Source organism: Ambystoma mexicanum, chromosome 13 (assembly GCF_040938575.1).
Source record: "Ambystoma mexicanum isolate Mex_15411 chromosome 13, UKY_AmexF1_1, whole genome shotgun sequence".
Taxonomy (NCBI): domain Eukaryota; kingdom Metazoa; phylum Chordata; class Amphibia; order Caudata; family Ambystomatidae; genus Ambystoma; species Ambystoma mexicanum.
This window is the reverse complement of record NC_090938.1, coordinates 358,905,018-358,926,251: the sequence shown is the minus strand read 5'-3', so window position 1 is coordinate 358,926,251 and position 21,234 is coordinate 358,905,018. Positions and strand designations below refer to the sequence as shown.

Below are 21,234 nucleotides of genomic sequence, written 5' to 3'. Positions count from 1 at the left end.
AGAGAAGCCAGAGTTGCACCATCTACAGAGAACCTTTTATGACGGGATGCATCCTCATAATTGAAGTCTTCCACAGAAGGAGTGAAATAGAGTTCGAGAGGAAGGCCTAATGTTTTCAGGCAAAGACTGACAAAAACCTTGCAATGTCGCATGTAGCTGCTTTGGTGAAAAGACTGTTCAAGTTCACAATGCAACGGAGGGGTGTTCCCCATCTCCATACAATCATCTCTTTGATAATGTAAACGTGCCAGGCGTGTTGAAAGACAAAGACAGACACAACCGCACATACCAGTTGAAGAAAGACAGCCAGCAAACACATTTGTATAGAGGTAAGCAAGCCTCAATTAGAGATGTGAGTCCCTCCGTTTCTGCGGGAGTCCACAAGTTTAATAAAAAATGAACACATATCTTTCATGTTCTAATGATTACCAATCTTTCTGATTAGCTCTGCATAGCTCCAATGGCTATGTGTGTGTGTGTGTGTGTATGTGCCCGTGTGTGTAGGGGAAGGGGTCGGTAGATGTGTTCACGCAGAGCAAGTTGCATACATCGCCAACAGCCATTCTCTCCTGCTCCTGTGCATCCAGTTCGGAAGCGAACCCACCCAATTGTTCTATATGTCTGCTACCCTGACCGCATTCACACATCATTGGCTATTAGTATGCAGCTTGTGGGCGCTGTCAATGGGATATAAGCACCATTCCCCATGTCTGCAATAGCTAGACCAGATTCTGAGGTATGATGAGCAGGGGTCCAGGCACTTCGCCTGACGAACGCCGGGCTTAGCCCTGCCGGGCCTAGCCCTGAGGGGCCTAACTGGGCATGGCCCTGTGTAAGGTAGGGTGAGCAGGGGACCACTTGCAACTAACCTTCGGCACCAATCAGGCATGGAGAGGTCTGTGCAAATGCCCAGCCCTTTAGCAATCTCGATCTGCAAAACCTTCAACTCCTAATTCTCATGGCTCCCAGAAGCCCTAGCCCATATGCAAATGAGGCGAGTTCCTATCAGCATCCTTGTTCTGCTTGATTTTATCAAAGTGACTGCCTGATTAGTGAAAGGGTATTTATTCTCAGAGGTTTGCTTCAAAGGCGATAATGCAGTAAATAGACAACATTATTCTTTGTAAGTTGATATTGTCTCCTGGATCCTACTCCAGTAACCCTTTTTCTACCTTTACAAATGTCTTCCGTAAGTGGTGCTCAGCAGAAAATGGAGTATAATAACAGTTGACATTTTTTATTTTCTGTTCTATTTTCAAAAACCCTCCGTAGCTGTATTTAAAGCGCAAACACCCCATAAATAACTTGCAATGAGTATTCCATGTCTAAAAGGCAGAGGAGCTGTCATACAACATTAACTGACAATCAAGGAAACCTTGAGGTGAACCAAAAAATGTCCAGAACATTTATTGGTTCAATAATTCAGTTTTGAGGTGAATTAGTAAAAACTTCCAAAGTTGCTCCAGGTGAGGCTTGAACTCACAACCTCGGCATTGCTCACTGCATGTACTGCTGTATAAGTACCGCGCGCTAACCGATTGCGCCACTGGAGCTGCTGTGTTTTGGTTTTCAACATGAAACTACACCCACAAACACACACACAAGTGTACAAAAGCACCCACAAGCTCTGGCATTGTCTTTTTAGCTGACACCAAATTATGGGTGCCTTGTAGTGCCCATATTGTGCCACTGGAGCTTACCTTTTAGCCTGATATACACTTTGCCACTGATGTTCAGCCAATGGTGCAGTCAAATGTCCCTTCTACATTTTCGTCATGCTGCAGGCAGTGCCACTGGAGCCAGCATGATGCTCTTCCTCATATTCAACACGTGTCAATTGAAACACCTCCCAATGTCATCTTGGCGATGCCTATAAACACCCCAGGACTTTGATGAATTTTTCTCAACAGCAAGTGAGGCAGTTTTCCTGCAAACGGCTGGATGTACCTCAACAAGGAACGCATTGTGGTTCTATTTTGAAGATGTTTGTGTTATTACCTGTAAAGACTTGAATGCCTAACATAATCCCTGTAGACGAGGTGGCCGAGTGGTTAAGGCGATGGACTGCTAATCTACTGTACACGCGTGGTTTCGAATCCCACCTTTGTCGATTTTAACTTTTGAAATCTTTTTTAAACATCTGCATTGCTCTAAGCACCATTGCCATTGGCTTTCAAAGAACATACAGACAAAAGTGAAAATATGCATGTTAGTTGATTAAGAAGGACACAAACAAGGTTGTCGTGTTACTGGCAGGAATGCAATCTGCTGTGCTTGACTACCCTTTGAGCCAGAATCCGGATAGAAATTTAAAAAAGCAAAGGTAATATCCATATTGTCTCTCTGCTGCCATGTACATGTTTTTTTCAACTTTCACGCATCACATCTCCTCATTAGTCACCCTAAAATTGCACGGAATACGCACAAATTAGCTGCTCCTCAAAAAATCGGCCAGAAAAAAACAGGTCAAATCACAATCATATACATACATTCTCACACACCCTTCAAATATGTCTACCCAGTAAACATCATGTTGTGTGCTCGTTGTGTTGCTGTTATGCGTCGTAACCTGAGGGGCTCTGTAGCTCAGTGGCAGAGCACTGGTCTTGTAAACCAGGGGTCGTGAGTTCGATCCTCATCAGGGCCTCCAAATGGTAATTTTCTTGAACATTGTTGAATAGGAACTGATATTGCACATTGTACCTGTGCAACCTTTTACCAATGGATTCGGGCCTATAACAAAGCCACAAGCGCAAGGTGTCTGAATAGTCTGTGGGGAAGGTCGGCTTTCTGGACCTAATTTCTTCAAGAAAAAGACCTTGATAATCTTGTGATGACAGATGCAGATGATCACGGTGAAGCCCTTACTCTATTGAACAGTACAGCGGTTCTGGGTTGCACGCCTTTCTCTATTTTCAGGGACGTTGATGTGGCAAAATTTAATTGGAAAAGGGTTATTGCCATCACTCACTATTTAAATTCAATGACATCACAGGAAGCAGCAGCATCTGAACTTTGATCTTGGCTGGAAACGTTGAATGATGCCAAACACTGGGAAACTGGAGCTTGCGTTATGCTGGTTTTACTACTAATGGTGTGCCATACGGAAGCTCAAGCACCTTCCTCTGGATTAGTGTTGTGAACCCTCCAGGAGCTCTTGTTATATTTTTCTGAACTTCAACTTGATGTGTTTATCTATCAATGGCCGGGTAAGGAAGAACGAGTCAACGATCTTGTTTCTACTATGACAAACATGATCTATTTTTCACTGACTTTGCACCACCATTGTTTTATCTCTTTTTTTAAGCATGGGACTCGAGCACCGTTCCCAAACAGACGAGGTGGCCGAGTGGTTAAGGCGATGGACTGCTAATCCATTGTGCTCTGCACGCGTGGGTTCGAATCCCACCTTCGTCGTATTTTTTCTTTATAGTCTGCATTTAAACATAGACCAAAGTCTTTCAACCTCCCTGTGAAAGACAGGAATGAGTACAGATATGGAAATAGAGATGTAAAAATAAGTTCATTGGTGCAGGCGGAGAATGAAATTAGTCAAAGACTTTCCTCGTAGGTTTCCATTCTTTACTATTATAGGAGCCAAAATCAGCGCAGTTAGTAAACTCCCAAGCTTACATCCCAAATTCTTTTTTCTTTTAATTGTCTGCCTTTTACATGTTCCTTTTGCCATCATTCTGACCTGCTATCTAAACTCATGAACCTGTTCAGCATCCTACTCAATACATACATACCCGTAAAAGTACATACTCAAACGCATACCGACAATGTATCACCAACATAAGCACACACGCTTTCGCAAATCAGATGTATGATGACGTACTGAACACATGCAGAGATATACAGCCATTTTTACACAACCAGAAATTCATATACCTGGAGATCTACCTAGGTAAAACCCATGGTTTCTTTGCACTTTCTGTTGTTGGCTGTGAGCAAGCAGCAGGTGGCCTTGTAGCTCAGTGGCAGAGCACTGGTCTCGTAAACCAGGTGTCATGAGTTCAAACCTCATCAGGGCCTCGGGCGGATTATTTTCAAAAAGCACGGGGAAGAGAAGCCAGAGTTGCACCATCTACAGAGAACCTTTTATGACGGGATGCATCCTCATAATTGAAGTCTTCCACAGAAGGAGTGAAATAGAGTTCGAGAGGAAGGCCTAATGTTTTCAGGCAAAGACTGACAAAAACCTTGCAATGTCGCATGTAGCTGCTTTGGTGAAAAGACTGTTCAAGTTCACAATGCAACGGAGGGGTGTTCCCCATCTCCATACAATCATCTCTTTGATAATGTAAACGTGCCAGGCGTGTTGAAAGACAAAGACAGACACAACCGCACATACCAGTTGAAGAAAGACAGCCAGCAAACACATTTGTATAGAGGTAAGCAAGCCTCAATTAGAGATGTGAGTCCCTCCGTTTCTGCGGGAGTCCACAAGTTTAATAAAAAATGAACACATATCTTTCATGTTCTAATGATTACCAATCTTTCTGATTAGCTCTGCATAGCTCCAATGGCTATGTGTGTGTGTGTGTGTGTATGTGCCCGTGTGTGTAGGGGAAGGGGTCGGTAGATGTGTTCACGCAGAGCAAGTTGCATACATCGCCAACAGCCATTCTCTCCTGCTCCTGTGCATCCAGTTCGGAAGCGAACCCACCCAATTGTTCTATATGTCTGCTACCCTGACCGCATTCACACATCATTGGCTATTAGTATGCAGCTTGTGGGCGCTGTCAATGGGATATAAGCACCATTCCCCATGTCTGCAATAGCTAGACCAGATTCTGAGGTATGATGAGCAGGGGTCCAGGCACTTCGCCTGACGAACGCCGGGCTTAGCCCTGCCGGGCCTAGCCCTGAGGGGCCTAACTGGGCATGGCCCTGTGTAAGGTAGGGTGAGCAGGGGACCACTTGCAACTAACCTTCGGCACCAATCAGGCATGGAGAGGTCTGTGCAAATGCCCAGCCCTTTAGCAATCTCGATCTGCAAAACCTTCAACTCCTAATTCTCATGGCTCCCAGAAGCCCTAGCCCATATGCAAATGAGGCGAGTTCCTATCAGCATCCTTGTTCTGCTTGATTTTATCAAAGTGACTGCCTGATTAGTGAAAGGGTATTTATTCTCAGAGGTTTGCTTCAAAGGCGATAATGCAGTAAATAGACAACATTATTCTTTGTAAGTTGATATTGTCTCCTGGATCCTACTCCAGTAACCCTTTTTCTACCTTTACAAATGTCTTCCGTAAGTGGTGCTCAGCAGAAAATGGAGTATAATAACAGTTGACATTTTTTATTTTCTGTTCTATTTTCAAAAACCCTCCGTAGCTGTATTTAAAGCGCAAACACCCCATAAATAACTTGCAATGAGTATTCCATGTCTAAAAGGCAGAGGAGCTGTCATACAACATTAACTGACAATCAAGGAAACCTTGAGGTGAACCAAAAAATGTCCAGAACATTTATTGGTTCAATAATTCAGTTTTGAGGTGAATTAGTAAAAAGTTCCAAAGTTGCTCCAGGTGAGGCTTGAACTCACAACCTCGGCATTGCTCACTGCATGTACTGCTGTATAAGTACCGCGCGCTAACCGATTGCGCCACTGGAGCTGCTGTGTTTTGGTTTTCGACATGAAACTACACCCACAAACACACACACAAGTGTACAAAAGCACCCACAAGCTCTGGCATTGTCTTTTTAGCTGACACCAAATTATGGGTGCCTTGTGGTGCCCATATTGTGCCACTGGAGCTTACCTTTTAGCCTGATATACACTTTGCCACTGATGTTCAGCCAATGGTGCAGTCAAATGTCCCTTCTACATTTTCGTCATGCTGCAGGCAGTGCCACTGGAGCCAGCATGATGCTCTTCCTCATATTCAACACGTGTCAATTGAAACACCTCCCAATGTCATCTTGGCGATGCCTATAAACACCCCAGGACTTTGATGAATTTTTCTCAACAGCAAGTGAGGCAGTTTTCCTGCAAACGGCTGGATGTACCTCAACAAGGAACGCATTGTGGTTCTATTTTGAAGATGTTTGTGTTATTACCTGTAAAGACTTGAATGCCTAACATAATCCCTGTAGACGAGGTGGCCGAGTGGTTAAGGCGATGGACTGCTAATCTGCTGTACACGCGTGGTTTCGAATCCCACCTTTGTCGATTTTAACTTTTGAAATCTTTTTTAAACATCTGCATTGCTCTAAGCACCATTGCCATTGGCTTTCAAAGAACATACAGACAAAAGTGAAAATATGCATGTTAGTTGATTAAGAAGGACACAAACAAGGTTGTCGTGTTACTGGCAGGAATGCAATCTGCTGTGCTTGACTACCCTTTGAGCCAGAATCCGGATAGAAATTTAAAAAAGCAAAGGTAATATCCATATTGTCTCTCTGCTGCCATGTACATGTTTTTTTCAACTTTCACGCATCACATCTCCTCATTAGTCACCCTAAAATTGCACGGAATACGCACAAATTAGCTGCTCCTCAAAAAATCGGCCAGAAAAAAACAGGTCAAATCACAATCATATACATACATTCTCACACACCCTTCAAATATGTCTACCCAGTAAACATCATGTTGTGTGCTCGTTGTGTTGCTGTTATGCGTCGTAACCTGAGGGGCTCTGTAGCTCAGTGGCAGAGCACTGGTCTTGTAAACCAGGGGTCGTGAGTTCGATCCTCATCAGGGACTCCAAATGGTAATTTTCTTGAACATTGTTGAATAGGAACTGATATTGCACATTGTACCTGTGCAACCTTTTACCAATGGATTCGGGCCTATAACAAAGCCACAAGCGCAAGGTGTCTGAATAGTCTGTGGGGAAGGTCGGCTTTCTGGACCTAATTTCTTCAAGAAAAAGACCTTGATAATTTTGTGATGACAGATGCAGATGATCACGGTGAAGCCCTTACTCTATTGAACAGTACAGCGGTTCTGGGTTGCACGCCTTTCTCTATTTTCAGGGACGTTGATGTGGCAAAATTTAATTGGAAAAGGGTTATTGCCATCACTCACTATTTAAATTCAATGACATCACAGGAAGCAGCAGCATCTGAACTTTGATCTTGGCTGGAAACGTTGAATGATGCCAAACACTGGGAAACTGGAGCTTGCGTTATGCTGGTTTTACTACTAATGGTGTGCCATACGGAAGCTCAAGCACCTTCCTCTGGATTAGTGTTGTGAACCCTCCAGGAGCTCTTGTTATATTTTTCTGAACTTCAACTTGATGTGTTTATCTATCAATGGCCGGGTAAGGAAGAACGAGTCAACGATCTTGTTTCTATTATGACAAACATGATCTATTTTTCACTGACTTTGCACCACCATTGTTTTATCTCTTCTTTAAGCATGGGATTCGAGCACCGTTCCCAAACAGACGAGGTGGCCGAGTGGTTAAGGCGATGGACTGCTAATCCATTGTGCTCTGCACGCGTGGGTTCGAATCCCACCTTCGTCGTATTTTTTCTTTATAGTCTGCATTTAAACATAGACCAAAGTCTTTCAACCTCCCTGTGAAAGACAGGAATGAGTACAGATATGGAAATAGAGATGTAAAAATAAGTTCATTGGTGCAGGCGGAGAATGAAATTAGTCAAAGACTTTCCTCGTAGGTTTCCATTCTTTACTATTATAGGAGCCAAAATCAGCGCAGTTAGTAAACTCCCAAGCTTACATCCCAAATTCTTTTTTCTTTTAGTTGTCTGCCTTTTACATGTTCCTTTTGCCATCATTCTGACCTGCTATCTAAACTCATGAACCTGTTCAGCATCCTACTCAATACATACATACCCGTAAAAGTACATACTCAAACGCATACCGACAATGTATCACCAACATAAGCACACACGCTTTCGCAAATCAGATGTATGATGACGTACTGAACACATGCAGAGATATACAGCCATTTTTACACAACCAGAAATTCATATACCTGGAGATCTACCTAGGTAAAACCCATGGTTTCTTTGCACTTTCTGTTGTTGGCTGTGAGCAAGCAGCAGGTGGCCTTGTAGCTCAGTGGCAGAGCACTGGTCTCGTAAACCAGGGGTCATGAGTTCAAACCTCATCAGGGCCTCGGGCGGATTATTTTCAAAAAGCACGGGGAAGAGAAGCCAGAGTTGCACCATCTACAGAGAACCTTTTATGACGGGATGCATCCTCATAATTGAAGTCTTCCACAGAAGGAGTGAAATAGAGTTCGAGAGGAAGGCCTAATGTTTTCAGGCAAAGACTGACAAAAACCTTGCAATGTCGCATGTAGCTGCTTTGGTGAAAAGACTGTTCAAGTTCACAATGCAACGGAGGGGTGTTCCCCATCTCCATACAATCATCTCTTTGATAATGTAAACGTGCCAGGCGTGTTGAAAGACAAAGACAGACACAACCGCACATACCAGTTGAAGAAAGACAGCCAGCAAACACATTTGTATAGAGGTAAGCAAGCCTCAATTAGAGATGTGAGTCCCTCCGTTTCTGCGGGAGTCCACAAGTTTAATAAAAAATGAACACATATCTTTCATGTTCTAATGATTACCAATCTTTCTGATTAGCTCTGCATAGCTCCAATGGCTATGTGTGTGTGTGTGTGTGTATGTGCCCGTGTGTGTAGGGGAAGGGGTCGGTAGATGTGTTCACGCAGAGCAAGTTGCATACATCGCCAACAGCCATTCTCTCCTGCTCCTGTGCATCCAGTTCGGAAGCGAACCCACCCAATTGTTCTATATGTCTGCTACCCTGACCGCATTCACACATCATTGGCTATTAGTATGCAGCTTGTGGGCGCTGTCAATGGGATATAAGCACCATTCCCCATGTCTGCAATAGCTAGACCAGATTCTGAGGTATGATGAGCAGGGGTCCAGGCACTTCGCCTGACAAACGCCGGGCTTAGCCCTGCCGGGCCTAGCCCTGAGGGGCCTAACTGGGCATGGCCCTGTGTAAGGTAGGGTGAGCAGGGGACCACTTGCAACTAACCTTCGGCACCAATCAGGCATGGAGAGGTCTGTGCAAATGCCCAGCCCTTTAGCAATCTCGATCTGCAAAACCTTCAACTCCTAATTCTCATGGCTCCCAGAAGCCCTAGCCCATATGCAAATGAGGCGAGTTCCTATCAGCATCCTTGTTCTGCTTGATTTTATCAAAGTGACTGCCTGATTAGTGAAAGGGTATTTATTCTCAGAGGTTTGCTTCAAAGGCGATAATGCAGTAAATAGACAACATTATTCTTTGTAAGTTGATATTGTCTCCTGGATCCTACTCCAGTAACCCTTTTTCTACCTTTACAAATGTCTTCCGTAAGTGGTGCTCAGCAGAAAATGGAGTATAATAACAGTTGACATTTTTTATTTTCTGTTCTATTTTCAAAAACCCTCCGTAGCTGTATTTAAAGCGCAAACACCCCATAAATAACTTGCAATGAGTATTCCATGTCTAAAAGGCAGAGGAGCTGTCATACAACATTAACTGACAATCAAGGAAACCTTGAGGTGAACCAAAAAATGTCCAGAACATTTATTGGTTCAATAATTCAGTTTTGAGGTGAATTAGTAAAAAGTTCCAAAGTTGCTCCAGGTGAGGCTTGAACTCACAACCTCGGCATTGCTCACTGCATGTACTGCTGTATAAGTACCGCGCGCTAACCGATTGCGCCACTGGAGCTGCTGTGTTTTGGTTTTCGACATGAAACTACACCCACAAACACACACACAAGTGTACAAAAGCACCCACAAGCTCTGGCATTGTCTTTTTAGCTGACACCAAATTATGGGTGCCTTGTAGTGCCCATATTGTGCCACTGGAGCTTACCTTTTAGCCTGATATACACTTTGCCACTGATGTTCAGCCAATGGTGCAGTCAAATGTCCCTTCTACATTTTTGTCATGCTGCAGGCAGTGCCACTGGAGCCAGCATGATGCTCTTCCTCATATTCAACACGTGTCAATTGAAACACCTCCCAATGTCATCTTGGCGATGCCTATAAACACCCCAGGACTTTGATGAATTTTTCTCAACAGCAAGTGAGGCAGTTTTCCTGCAAACGGCTGGATGTACCTCAACAAGGAACGCATTGTGGTTCTATTTTGAAGATGTTTGTGTTATTACCTGTAAAGACTTGAATGCCTAACATAATCCCTGTAGACGAGGTGGCCGAGTGGTTAAGGCGATGGACTGCTAATCTACTGTACATGCGTGGTTTCGAATCCCACCTTTGTCGATTTTAACTTTTGAAATCTTTTTTAAACATCTGCATTGCTCTAAGCACCATTGCCATTGGCTTTCAAAGAACATACAGACAAAAGTGAAAATATGCATGTTAGTTGATTAAGAAGGACACAAACAAGGTTGTCGTGTTACTGGCAGGAATGCAATCTGCTGTGCTTGACTACCCTTTGAGCCAGAATCCGGATAGAAATTTAAAAAAGCAAAGGTAATATCCATATTGTCTCTCTGCTGCCATGTACATGTTTTTTTCAACTTTCACGCATCACATCTCCTCATTAGTCACCCTAAAATTGCACGGAATACGCACAAATTAGCTGCTCCTCAAAAAATCGGCCAGAAAAAAACAGGTCAAATCACAATCATATACATACATTCTCACACACCCTTCAAATATGTCTACCCAGTAAACATCATGTTGTGTGCTCGTTGTGTTGCTGTTATGCGTCGTAACCTGAGGGGCTCTGTAGCTCAGTGGCAGAGCACTGGTCTTGTAAACCAGGGGTCGTGAGTTCGATCCTCATCAGGGCCTCCAAATGGTAATTTTCTTGAACATTGTTGAATAGGAACTGATATTGCACATTGTACCTGTGCAACCTTTTACCAATGGATTCGGGCCTATAACAAAGCCACAAGCGCAAGGTGTCTGAATAGTCTGTGGGGAAGGTCGGCTTTCTGGACCTAATTTCTTCAAGAAAAAGACCTTGATAATTTTGTGATGACAGATGCAGATGATCACGGTGAAGCCCTTACTCTATTGAACAGTACAGCGGTTCTGGGTTGCACGCCTTTCTCTATTTTCAGGGACGTTGATGTGGCAAAATTTAATTGGAAAAGGGTTATTGCCATCACTCACTATTTAAATTCAATGACATCACAGGAAGCAGCAGCATCTGAACTTTGATCTTGGCTGGAAACGTTGAATGATGCCAAACACTGGGAAACTGGAGCTTGCGTTATGCTGGTTTTACTACTAATGGTGTGCCATACGGAAGCTCAAGCACCTTCCTCTGGATTAGTGTTGTGAACCCTCCAGGAGCTCTTGTTATATTTTTCTGAACTTCAACTTGATGTGTTTATCTATCAATGGCCGGGTAAGGAAGAACGAGTCAACGATCTTGTTTCTATTATGACAAACATGATCTATTTTTCACTGACTTTGCACCACCATTGTTTTATCTCTTCTTTAAGCATGGGATTCGAGCACCGTTCCCAAACAGACGAGGTGGCCGAGTGGTTAAGGCGATGGACTGCTAATCCATTGTGCTCTGCACGCGTGGGTTCGAATCCCACCTTCGTCGTATTTTTTCTTTATAGTCTGCATTTAAACATAGACCAAAGTCTTTCAACCTCCCTGTGAAAGACAGGAATGAGTACAGATATGGAAATAGAGATGTAAAAATAAGTTCATTGGTGCAGGCGGAGAATGAAATTAGTCAAAGACTTTCCTCGTAGGTTTCCATTCTTTACTATTATAGGAGCCAAAATCAGCGCAGTTAGTAAACTCCCAAGCTTACATCCCAAATTCTTTTTTCTTTTAGTTGTCTGCCTTTTACATGTTCCTTTTGCCATCATTCTGACCTGCTATCTAAACTCATGAACCTGTTCAGCATCCTACTCAATACATACATACCCGTAAAAGTACATACTCAAACGCATACCGACAATGTATCACCAACATAAGCACACACGCTTTCGCAAATCAGATGTATGATGACGTACTGAACACATGCAGAGATATACAGCCATTTTTACACAACCAGAAATTCATATACCTGGAGATCTACCTAGGTAAAAACCATGGTTTCTTTGCACTTTCTGTTGTTGGCTGTGAGCAAGCAGCAGGTGGCCTTATAGCTCAGTGGCAGAGCACTGGTCTCGTAAACCAGGGGTCATGAGTTCAAACCTCATCAGGGCCTCGGGCGGATTATTTTCAAAAAGCACGGGGAAGAGAAGCCAGAGTTGCACCATCTACAGAGAACCTTTTATGACGGGATGCATCCTCATAATTGAAGTCTTCCACAGAAGGAGTGAAATAGAGTTCGAGAGGAAGGCCTAATGTTTTCAGGCAAAGACTGACAAAAACCTTGCAATGTCGCATGTAGCTGCTTTGGTGAAAAGACTGTTCAAGTTCACAATGCAACGGAGGGGTGTTCCCCATCTCCATACAATCATCTCTTTGATAATGTAAACGTGCCAGGCGTGTTGAAAGACAAAGACAGACACAACCGCACATACCAGTTGAAGAAAGACAGCCAGCAAACACATTTGTATAGAGGTAAGCAAGCCTCAATTAGAGATGTGAGTCCCTCCGTTTCTGCGGGAGTCCACAAGTTTAATAAAAAATGAACACATATCTTTCATGTTCTAATGATTACCAATCTTTCTGATTAGCTCTGCATAGCTCCAATGGCTATGTGTGTGTGTGTGTGTGTATGTGCCCGTGTGTGTAGGGGAAGGGGTCGGTAGATGTGTTCACGCAGAGCAAGTTGCATACATCGCCAACAGCCATTCTCTCCTGCTCCTGTGCATCCAGTTCGGAAGCGAACCCACCCAATTGTTCTATATGTCTGCTACCCTGACCGCATTCACACATCATTGGCTATTAGTATGCAGCTTGTGGGCGCTGTCAATGGGATATAAGCACCATTCCCCATGTCTGCAATAGCTAGACCAGATTCTGAGGTATGATGAGCAGGGGTCCAGGCACTTCGCCTGACAAACGCCGGGCTTAGCCCTGCCGGGCCTAGCCCTGAGGGGCCTAACTGGGCATGGCCCTGTGTAAGGTAGGGTGAGCAGGGGACCACTTGCAACTAACCTTCGGCACCAATCAGGCATGGAGAGGTCTGTGCAAATGCCCAGCCCTTTAGCAATCTCGATCTGCAAAACCTTCAACTCCTAATTCTCATGGCTCCCAGAAGCCCTAGCCCATATGCAAATGAGGCGAGTTCCTATCAGCATCCTTGTTCTGCTTGATTTTATCAAAGTGACTGCCTGATTAGTGAAAGGGTATTTATTCTCAGAGGTTTGCTTCAAAGGCGATAATGCAGTAAATAGACAACATTATTCTTTGTAAGTTGATATTGTCTCCTGGATCCTACTCCAGTAACCCTTTTTCTACCTTTACAAATGTCTTCCGTAAGTGGTGCTCAGCAGAAAATGGAGTATAATAACAGTTGACATTTTTTATTTTCTGTTCTATTTTCAAAAACCCTCCGTAGCTGTATTTAAAGCGCAAACACCCCATAAATAACTTGCAATGAGTATTCCATGTCTAAAAGGCAGAGGAGCTGTCATACAACATTAACTGACAATCAAGGAAACCTTGAGGTGAACCAAAAAATGTCCAGAACATTTATTGGTTCAATAATTCAGTTTTGAGGTGAATTAGTAAAAAGTTCCAAAGTTGCTCCAGGTGAGGCTTGAACTCACAACCTCGGCATTGCTCACTGCATGTACTGCTGTATAAGTACCGCGCGCTAACCGATTGCGCCACTGGAGCTGCTGTGTTTTGGTTTTCGACATGAAACTACACCCACAAACACACACACAAGTGTACAAAAGCACCCACAAGCTCTGGCATTGTCTTTTTAGCTGACACCAAATTATGGGTGCCTTGTAGTGCCCATATTGTGCCACTGGAGCTTACCTTTTAGCCTGATATACACTTTGCCACTGATGTTCAGCCAATGGTGCAGTCAAATGTCCCTTCTACATTTTTGTCATGCTGCAGGCAGTGCCACTGGAGCCAGCATGATGCTCTTCCTCATATTCAACACGTGTCAATTGAAACACCTCCCAATGTCATCTTGGCGATGCCTATAAACACCCCAGGACTTTGATGAATTTTTCTCAACAGCAAGTGAGGCAGTATTCCTGCAAACGGCTGGATGTACCTCAACAAGGAACGCATTGTGGTTCTATTTTGAAGATGTTTGTGTTATTACCTGTAAAGACTTGAATGCCTAACATAATCCCTGTAGACGAGGTGGCCGAGTGGTTAAGGCGATGGACTGCTAATCTGCTGTACACGCGTGGTTTCGAATCCCACCTTTGTCGATTTTAACTTTTGAAATCTTTTTTAAACATCTGCATTGCTCTAAGCACCATTGCCATTGGCTTTCAAAGAACATACAGACAAAAGTGAAAATATGCATGTTAGTTGATTAAGAAGGACACAAACAAGGTTGTCGTGTTACTGGCAGGAATGCAATCTGCTGTGCTTGACTACCCTTTGAGCCAGAATCCGGATAGAAATTTAAAAAAGCAAAGGTAATATCCATATTGTCTCTCTGCTGCCATGTACATGTTATTTTCAACTTTCACGCATCACATCTCCTCATTAGTCACCCTAAAATTGCACGGAATACGCACAAATTAGCTGCTCCTCAAAAAATCGGCCAGAAAAAAACAGGTCAAATCACAATCATATACATACATTCTCACACACCCTTCAAATATGTCTACCCAGTAAACATCATGTTGTGTGCTCGTTGTGTTGCTGTTATGCGTCGTAACCTGAGGGGCTCTGTAGCTCAGTGGCAGAGCACTGGTCTTGTAAACCAGGGGTCGTGAGTTCGATCCTCATCAGGGCCTCCAAATGGTAATTTTCTTGAACATTGTTGAATAGGAACTGATATTGCACATTGTACCTGTGCAACCTTTTACCAATGGATTCGGGCCTATAACAAAGCCACAAGCGCAAGGTGTCTGAATAGTCTGTGGGGAAGGTCGGCTTTCTGGACCTAATTTCTTCAAGAAAAAGACCTTGATAATTTTGTGATGACAGATGCAGATGATCACGGTGAAGCCCTTACTCTATTGAACAGTACAGCGGTTCTGGGTTGCACGCCTTTCTATATTTTCAGGGACGTTGATGTGGCAAAATTTAATTGGAAAAGGGTTATTGCCATCACTCACTATTTAAATTCAATGACATCACAGGAAGCAGCAGCATCTGAACTTTGATCTTGGCTGGAAACGTTGAATGATGCCAAACACTGGGAAACTGGAGCTTGCGTTATGCTGGTTTTACTACTAATGGTGTGCCATACGGAAGCTCAAGCACCTTCCTCTGGATTAGTGTTGTGAACCCTCCAGGAGCTCTTGTTATATTTTTCTGAACTTCAACTTGATGTGTTTATCTATCAATGGCCGGGTAAGGAAGAACGAGTCAACGATCTTGTTTCTATTATGACAAACATGATCTATTTTTCACTGACTTTGCACCACCATTGTTTTATCTCTTCTTTAAGCATGGGATTCGAGCACCGTTCCCAAACAGACGAGGTGGCCGAGTGGTTAAGGCGATGGACTGCTAATCCATTGTGCTCTGCACGCGTGGGTTCGAATCCCACCTTCGTCGTATTTTTTCTTTATAGTCTGCATTTAAACATAGACCAAAGTCTTTCAACCTCCCTGTGAAAGACAGGAATGAGTACAGATATGGAAATAGAGATGTAAAAATAAGTTCATTGGTGCAGGCGGAGAATGAAATTAGTCAAAGACTTTCCTCGTAGGTTTCCATTCTTTACTATTATAGGAGCCAAAATCAGCGCAGTTAGTAAACTCCCAAGCTTACATCCCAAATTCTTTTTTCTTTTAGTTGTCTGCCTTTTACATGTTCCTTTTGCCATCATTCTGACCTGCTATCTAAACTCATGAACCTGTTCAGCATCCTACTCAATACATACATACCCGTAAAAGTACATACTCAAACGCATACCGACAATGTATCACCAACGTAAGCACACACGCTTTCGCAAATCAGATGTATGATGACGTACTGAACACATGCAGAGATATACAGCCATTTTTACACAACCAGAAATTCATATACCTGGAGATCTACCTAGGTAAAACCCATGGTTTCTTTGCACTTTCTGTTGTTGGCTGTGAGCAAGCAGCAGGTGGCCTTGTAGCTCAGTGGCAGAGCACTGGTCTCGTAAACCAGGGGTCATGAGTTCAAACCTCATCAGGGCCTCGGGCGGATTATTTTCAAAAAGCACGGGGAAGAGAAGCCAGAGTTGCACCATCTACAGAGAACCTTTTATGACAGGATGCATCCTCATAATTGAAGTCTTCCACAGAAGAAGTGAAATAGAGTTCGAGAGGAAGGCCTAATGTTTTCAGGCAAAGACTGACAAAAACCTTGCAATGTCGCATGTAGCTGCTTTGGTGAAAAGACTGTTCAAGTACACAATGCAACGGAGGGGTGTTCCCCATCTCCATACAATCATCTCTTTGATAATGTAAACGTGCCAGGCGTGTTGAAAGACAAAGACAGACACAACCGCACATACCAGTTGAAGAAAGACAGCCAGCAAACACATTTGTATAGAGGTAAGCAAGCCTCAATTAGAGATGTGAGTCCCTCCGTTTCTGCGGGAGTCCACAAGTTTAATAAAAAATGAACACATATCTTTCATGTTCTAATGATTACCAATCTTTCTGATTAGCTCTGCATAGCTCCAATGGCTATGTGTGTGTGTGTGTGTGTATGTGCCCGTGTGTGTAGGGGAAGGGGTCGGTAGATGTGTTCACGCAGAGCAAGTTGCATACATCGCCAACAGCCATTCTCTCCTGCTCCTGTGCATCCAGTTCGGAAGCGAACCCACCCAATTGTTCTATATGTCTGCTACCCTGACCGCATTCACACATCATTGGCTATTAGTATGCAGCTTGTGGGCGCTGTCAATGGGATATAAGCACCATTCCCCATGTCTGCAATAGCTAGACCAGATTCTGAGGTATGATGAGCAGGGGTCCAGGCACTTCGCCTGACGAACGCCTGACAAACGCTGGGCTTAGCCCTGCCGGGCCTAGCCCTGAGGGGCCTAACTGGGCATGGCCCTGTGTAAGGTAGGGTGAGCAGGGGACCACTTGCAACTAACCTTCGGCACCAATCAGGCATGGAGAGGTCTGTGCAAATGCCCAGCCCTTTAGCAATCTCGATCTGCAAAACCTTCAACTCCTAATTCTCATGGCTCCCAGAAGCCCTAGCCCATATGCAAATGAGGCGAGTTCCTATCAGCATCCTTGTTCTGCTTGATTTTATCAAAGTGACTGCCTGATTAGTGAAAGGGTATTTATTCTCAGAGGTTTGCTTCAAAGGCGATAATGCAGTAAATAGACAACATTATTCTTTGTAAGTTGATATTGTCTCCTGGATCCTACTCCAGTAACCCTTTTTCTACCTTTACAAATGTCTTCCGTAAGTGGTGCTCAGCAGAAAATGGAGTATAATAACAGTTGACATTTTTTATTTTCTGTTCTATTTTCAAAAACCCTCCGTAGCTGTATTTAAAGCGCAAACACCCCATAAATAACTTGCAATGAGTATTCCATGTCTAAAAGGCAGAGGAGCTGTCATACAACATTAACTGACAATCAAGGAAACCTTGAGGTGAACCAAAAAATGTCCAGAACATTTATTGGTTCAATAATTCAGTTTTGAGGTGAATTAGTAAAAAGTTCCAAAGTTGCTCCAGGTGAGGCTTGAACTCACAACCTCGGCATTGCTCACTGCATGTACTGCTGTATAAGTACCGCGCGCTAACCGATTGCGCCACTGGAGCTGCTGTGTTTTGGTTTTCGACATGAAACTACACCCACAAACACACACACAAGTGTACAAAAGCACCCACAAGCTCTGGCATTGTCTTTTTAGCTGACACCAAATTATGGGTGCCTTGTAGTGCCCATATTGTGCCACTGGAGCTTACCTTTTAGCCTGATATACACTTTGCCACTGATGTTCAGCCAATGGTGCAGTCAAATGTCCCTTCTACATTTTTGTCATGCTGCAGGCAGTGCCACTGGAGCCAGCATGATGCTCTTCCTCATATTCAACACGTGTCAATTGAAACACCTCCCAATGTCATCTTGGCGATGCCTATAAACACCCCAGGACTTTGATGAATTTTTCTCAACAGCAAGTGAGGCAGTATTCCTGCAAACGGCTGGATGTACCTCAACAAGGAACGCATTGTGGTTCTATTTTGAAGATGTTTGTGTTATTACCTGTAAAGACTTGAATGCCTAACATAATCCCTGTAGACGAGGTGGCCGAGTGGTTAAGGCGATGGACTGCTAATCTGCTGTACATGCGTGGTTTCGAATCCCACCTTTGTCGATTTTAACTTTTGAAATCTTTTTTAAACATCTGCATTGCTCTAAGCACCATTGCCATTGGCTTTCAAAGAACATACAGACAAAAGTGAAAATATGCATGTTAGTTGATTAAGAAGGACACAAACAAGGTTGTCGTGTTACTGGCAGGAATGCAATCTGCTGTGCTTGACTACCCTTTGAGCCAGAATCCGGATAGAAATTTAAAAAAGCAAAGGTAATATCCATATTGTCTCTCTGCTGCCATGTACATGTTATTTTCAACTTTCACGCATCACATCTCCTCATTAGTCACCCTAAAATTGCACGGAATACGCACAAATTAGCTGCTCCTCAAAAAATCGGCCAGAAAAAAACAGGTCAAATCACAATCATATACATACATTCTCACACACCCTTCAAATATGTCTACCCAGTAAACATCATGTTGTGTGCTCGTTGTGTTGCTGTTATGCGTCGTAACCTGAGGGGCTCTGTAGCTCAGTGGCAGAGCACTGGTCTTGTAAACCAGGGGTCGTGAGTTCGATCCTCACCAGGGCCTCCAAATGGTAATTTTCTTGAACATTGTTGAATAGGAACTGATATTGCACATTGTACCTGTGCAACCTTTTACCAATGGATTCGGGCCTATAACAAAGCCACAAGCGCAAGGTGTCTGAATAGTCTGTGGGGAAGGTCGGCTTTCTGGACCTAATTTCTTCAAGAAAAAGACCTTGATAATTTTGTGATGACAGATGCAGATGATCACGGTGAAGCCCTTACTCTATTGAACAGTACAGCGGTTCTGGGTTGCACGCCTTTCTCTATTTTCAGGGACGTTGATGTGGCAAAATTTAATTGGAAAAGGGTTATTGCCATCACTCACTATTTAAATTCAATGACATCACAGGAAGCAGCAGCATCTGAACTTTGATCTTGGCTGGAAACGTTGAATGATGCCAAACACTGGGAAACTGGAGCTTGCGTTATGCTGGTTTTACTACTAATGGTGTGCCATACGGAAGCTCAAGCACCTTCCTCTGGATTAGTGTTGTGAACCCTCCAGGAGCTCTTGTTATATTTTTCTGAACTTCAACTTGATGTGTTTATCTATCAATGGCCGGGTAAGGAAGAACGAGTCAACGATCTTGTTTCTATTATGACAAACATGATCTATTTTTCACTGACTTTGCACCACCATTGTTTTATCTCTTCTTTAAGCATGGGATTCGAGCACCGTTCCCAAACAGACGAGGTGGCCGAGTGGTTAAGGCGATGGACTGCTAATCCATTGTGCTCTGCACGCGTGGGTTCGAATCCCACCTTCGTCGTATTTTTTCTTTATAGTCTGCATTTAAACATAGACCAAAGTCTTTCAACCTCCCTGTGAAAGACAGGAATGAGTACAGATATGGAAATAGAGATGTAAAAATAAGTTCATTGGTGCAGGCGGAGAATGAAATTAGTCAAAGACTTTCCTCGTAGGTTTCCATTCTTTACTATTATAGGAGCCAAAATCAGCGCAGTTAGTAAACTCCCAAGCTTACATCCCAAATTCTTTTTTCTTTTAGTTGTCTGCCTTTTACATGTTCCTTTTGCCATCATTCTGACCTGCTATCTAAACTCATGAACCTGTTCAGCATCCTACTCAATACATACATACCCGTAAAAGTACATACTCAAACGCATACCGACAATGTATCACCAACATAAGCACACACGCTTTCGCAAATCAGATGTATGATGACGTACTGAACACATGCAGAGATATACAGCCATTTTTACACAACCAGAAATTCATATACCTGGAGATCTACCTAGGTAAAAACCATGGTTTCTTTGCACTTTCTGTTGTTGGCTGTGAGCAAGCAGCAGGTGGCCTTGTAGCTCAGTGGCAGAGCACTGGTCTCGTAAACCAGGGGTCATGAGTTCAAACCTCATCAGGGCCTCGGGCGGATTATTTTCAAAAAGCACGGGGAAGAGAAGCCAGAGTTGCACCATCTACAGAGAACCTTTTATGACGGGATGCATCCTCATAATTGAAGTCTTCCACAGAAGGAGTGAAATAGAGTTCGAGAGGAAGGCCTAATGTTTTCAGGCAAAGACTGACAAAAACCTTGCAATGTCGCATGTAGCTGCTTTGGTGAAAAGACTGTTCAAGTTCACAATGCAACGGAGGGGTGTTCCCCATCTCCATACAATCATCTCTTTGATAATGTAAACGTGCCAGGCGTGTTGAAAGACAAAGACAGACACAACCGCACATACCAGTTGAAGAAAGACAGCCAGCAAACACATTTGTATAGAGGTAAGCAAGCCTCAATTAGAGATGTGAGTCCCTCCGTTTCTGCGGGAGTCCACAAGTTTAATAAAAAATGAACACATATCTTTCATGTTCTAATGATTACCAATCTTTCTGATTAGCTCTGCATAGCTCCAATGGCTATGTGTGTGTGTGTGTGTGTATGTGCCCGTGTGTGTAGGGGAAGGGGTCGGTAGATGTGTTCACGCAGAGCAAGTTGCATACATCGCCAACAGCCATTCTCTCCTGCTCCTGTGCATCCAGTTCGGAAGCGAACCCACCCAATTGTTCTATATGTCTGCTACCCTGACCGCATTCACACATCATTGGCTATTAGTATGCAGCTTGTGGGCGCTGTCAATGGGATATAAGCACCATTCCCCATGTCTGCAATAGCTAGACCAGATTCTGAGGTATGATGAGCAGGGGTCCAGGCACTTCGCCTGACAAACGCCGGGCTTAGCCCTGCCGGGCCTAGCCCTGAGGGGCCTAACTGGGCATGGCCCTGTGTAAGGTAGGGTGAGCAGGGGACCACTTGCAACTAACCTTCGGCACCAATCAGGCATGGAGAGGTCTGTG

General features: G+C 43.7%; 22 non-coding genes across 22 annotated transcripts; 17 read left to right on the top strand and 5 right to left on the bottom strand.

Annotated features, from left to right (window-relative positions):
* Positions 1-1,458: 1,458 nt before the first annotated feature.
* Positions 1,459-1,553, bottom strand: TRNAI-UAU (transfer RNA isoleucine (anticodon UAU)). The gene is made up of 2 exons: positions 1,516-1,553; positions 1,459-1,494 (listed from the first exon to the last, which is right to left on the bottom strand). It is a non-coding gene; the product is annotated as a tRNA-Ile (tRNA).
* Positions 1,554-2,033: 480 nt separating this feature from the next.
* On the top strand, positions 2,034-2,110 carry TRNAS-GCU (transfer RNA serine (anticodon GCU)). Its single transcript has one exon. It is a non-coding gene; the product is annotated as a tRNA-Ser (tRNA).
* Positions 2,111-2,575: 465 nt separating this feature from the next.
* TRNAT-UGU (transfer RNA threonine (anticodon UGU)) lies at positions 2,576-2,647 on the top strand. Its single transcript has one exon. It is a non-coding gene; the product is annotated as a tRNA-Thr (tRNA).
* A 688-nt stretch (positions 2,648-3,335) lies between these two features.
* TRNAS-GCU (transfer RNA serine (anticodon GCU)) lies at positions 3,336-3,417 on the top strand. Its single transcript has one exon. It is a non-coding gene; the product is annotated as a tRNA-Ser (tRNA).
* Positions 3,418-3,963: 546 nt separating this feature from the next.
* On the top strand, positions 3,964-4,035 carry TRNAT-CGU (transfer RNA threonine (anticodon CGU)). The gene has a single exon. It is a non-coding gene; the product is annotated as a tRNA-Thr (tRNA).
* Positions 4,036-5,523: 1,488 nt separating this feature from the next.
* On the bottom strand, positions 5,524-5,618 carry TRNAI-UAU (transfer RNA isoleucine (anticodon UAU)). The gene is made up of 2 exons: positions 5,581-5,618; positions 5,524-5,559 (listed from the first exon to the last, which is right to left on the bottom strand). It is a non-coding gene; the product is annotated as a tRNA-Ile (tRNA).
* A 1,022-nt stretch (positions 5,619-6,640) lies between these two features.
* On the top strand, positions 6,641-6,712 carry TRNAT-UGU (transfer RNA threonine (anticodon UGU)). The gene has a single exon. It is a non-coding gene; the product is annotated as a tRNA-Thr (tRNA).
* A 687-nt stretch (positions 6,713-7,399) lies between these two features.
* Positions 7,400-7,481, top strand: TRNAS-GCU (transfer RNA serine (anticodon GCU)). The gene has a single exon. It is a non-coding gene; the product is annotated as a tRNA-Ser (tRNA).
* Positions 7,482-8,027: 546 nt separating this feature from the next.
* Positions 8,028-8,099, top strand: TRNAT-CGU (transfer RNA threonine (anticodon CGU)). Its single transcript has one exon. It is a non-coding gene; the product is annotated as a tRNA-Thr (tRNA).
* A 1,488-nt stretch (positions 8,100-9,587) lies between these two features.
* Positions 9,588-9,682, bottom strand: TRNAI-UAU (transfer RNA isoleucine (anticodon UAU)). Its single transcript has 2 exons — positions 9,645-9,682; positions 9,588-9,623 (listed from the first exon to the last, which is right to left on the bottom strand). It is a non-coding gene; the product is annotated as a tRNA-Ile (tRNA).
* A 480-nt stretch (positions 9,683-10,162) lies between these two features.
* Positions 10,163-10,239, top strand: TRNAS-GCU (transfer RNA serine (anticodon GCU)). Its single transcript has one exon. It is a non-coding gene; the product is annotated as a tRNA-Ser (tRNA).
* Positions 10,240-10,704: 465 nt separating this feature from the next.
* On the top strand, positions 10,705-10,776 carry TRNAT-UGU (transfer RNA threonine (anticodon UGU)). Its single transcript has one exon. It is a non-coding gene; the product is annotated as a tRNA-Thr (tRNA).
* A 687-nt stretch (positions 10,777-11,463) lies between these two features.
* Positions 11,464-11,545, top strand: TRNAS-GCU (transfer RNA serine (anticodon GCU)). The gene has a single exon. It is a non-coding gene; the product is annotated as a tRNA-Ser (tRNA).
* Positions 11,546-12,091: 546 nt separating this feature from the next.
* TRNAT-CGU (transfer RNA threonine (anticodon CGU)) lies at positions 12,092-12,163 on the top strand. The gene has a single exon. It is a non-coding gene; the product is annotated as a tRNA-Thr (tRNA).
* A 1,488-nt stretch (positions 12,164-13,651) lies between these two features.
* Positions 13,652-13,746, bottom strand: TRNAI-UAU (transfer RNA isoleucine (anticodon UAU)). Its single transcript has 2 exons — positions 13,709-13,746; positions 13,652-13,687 (listed from the first exon to the last, which is right to left on the bottom strand). It is a non-coding gene; the product is annotated as a tRNA-Ile (tRNA).
* A 1,022-nt stretch (positions 13,747-14,768) lies between these two features.
* Positions 14,769-14,840, top strand: TRNAT-UGU (transfer RNA threonine (anticodon UGU)). Its single transcript has one exon. It is a non-coding gene; the product is annotated as a tRNA-Thr (tRNA).
* A 687-nt stretch (positions 14,841-15,527) lies between these two features.
* Positions 15,528-15,609, top strand: TRNAS-GCU (transfer RNA serine (anticodon GCU)). The gene has a single exon. It is a non-coding gene; the product is annotated as a tRNA-Ser (tRNA).
* A 546-nt stretch (positions 15,610-16,155) lies between these two features.
* TRNAT-CGU (transfer RNA threonine (anticodon CGU)) lies at positions 16,156-16,227 on the top strand. Its single transcript has one exon. It is a non-coding gene; the product is annotated as a tRNA-Thr (tRNA).
* A 1,499-nt stretch (positions 16,228-17,726) lies between these two features.
* TRNAI-UAU (transfer RNA isoleucine (anticodon UAU)) lies at positions 17,727-17,821 on the bottom strand. Its single transcript has 2 exons — positions 17,784-17,821; positions 17,727-17,762 (listed from the first exon to the last, which is right to left on the bottom strand). It is a non-coding gene; the product is annotated as a tRNA-Ile (tRNA).
* A 1,022-nt stretch (positions 17,822-18,843) lies between these two features.
* Positions 18,844-18,915, top strand: TRNAT-UGU (transfer RNA threonine (anticodon UGU)). Its single transcript has one exon. It is a non-coding gene; the product is annotated as a tRNA-Thr (tRNA).
* A 687-nt stretch (positions 18,916-19,602) lies between these two features.
* Positions 19,603-19,684, top strand: TRNAS-GCU (transfer RNA serine (anticodon GCU)). Its single transcript has one exon. It is a non-coding gene; the product is annotated as a tRNA-Ser (tRNA).
* A 546-nt stretch (positions 19,685-20,230) lies between these two features.
* Positions 20,231-20,302, top strand: TRNAT-CGU (transfer RNA threonine (anticodon CGU)). Its single transcript has one exon. It is a non-coding gene; the product is annotated as a tRNA-Thr (tRNA).
* Positions 20,303-21,234: the final 932 nt, after the last annotated feature.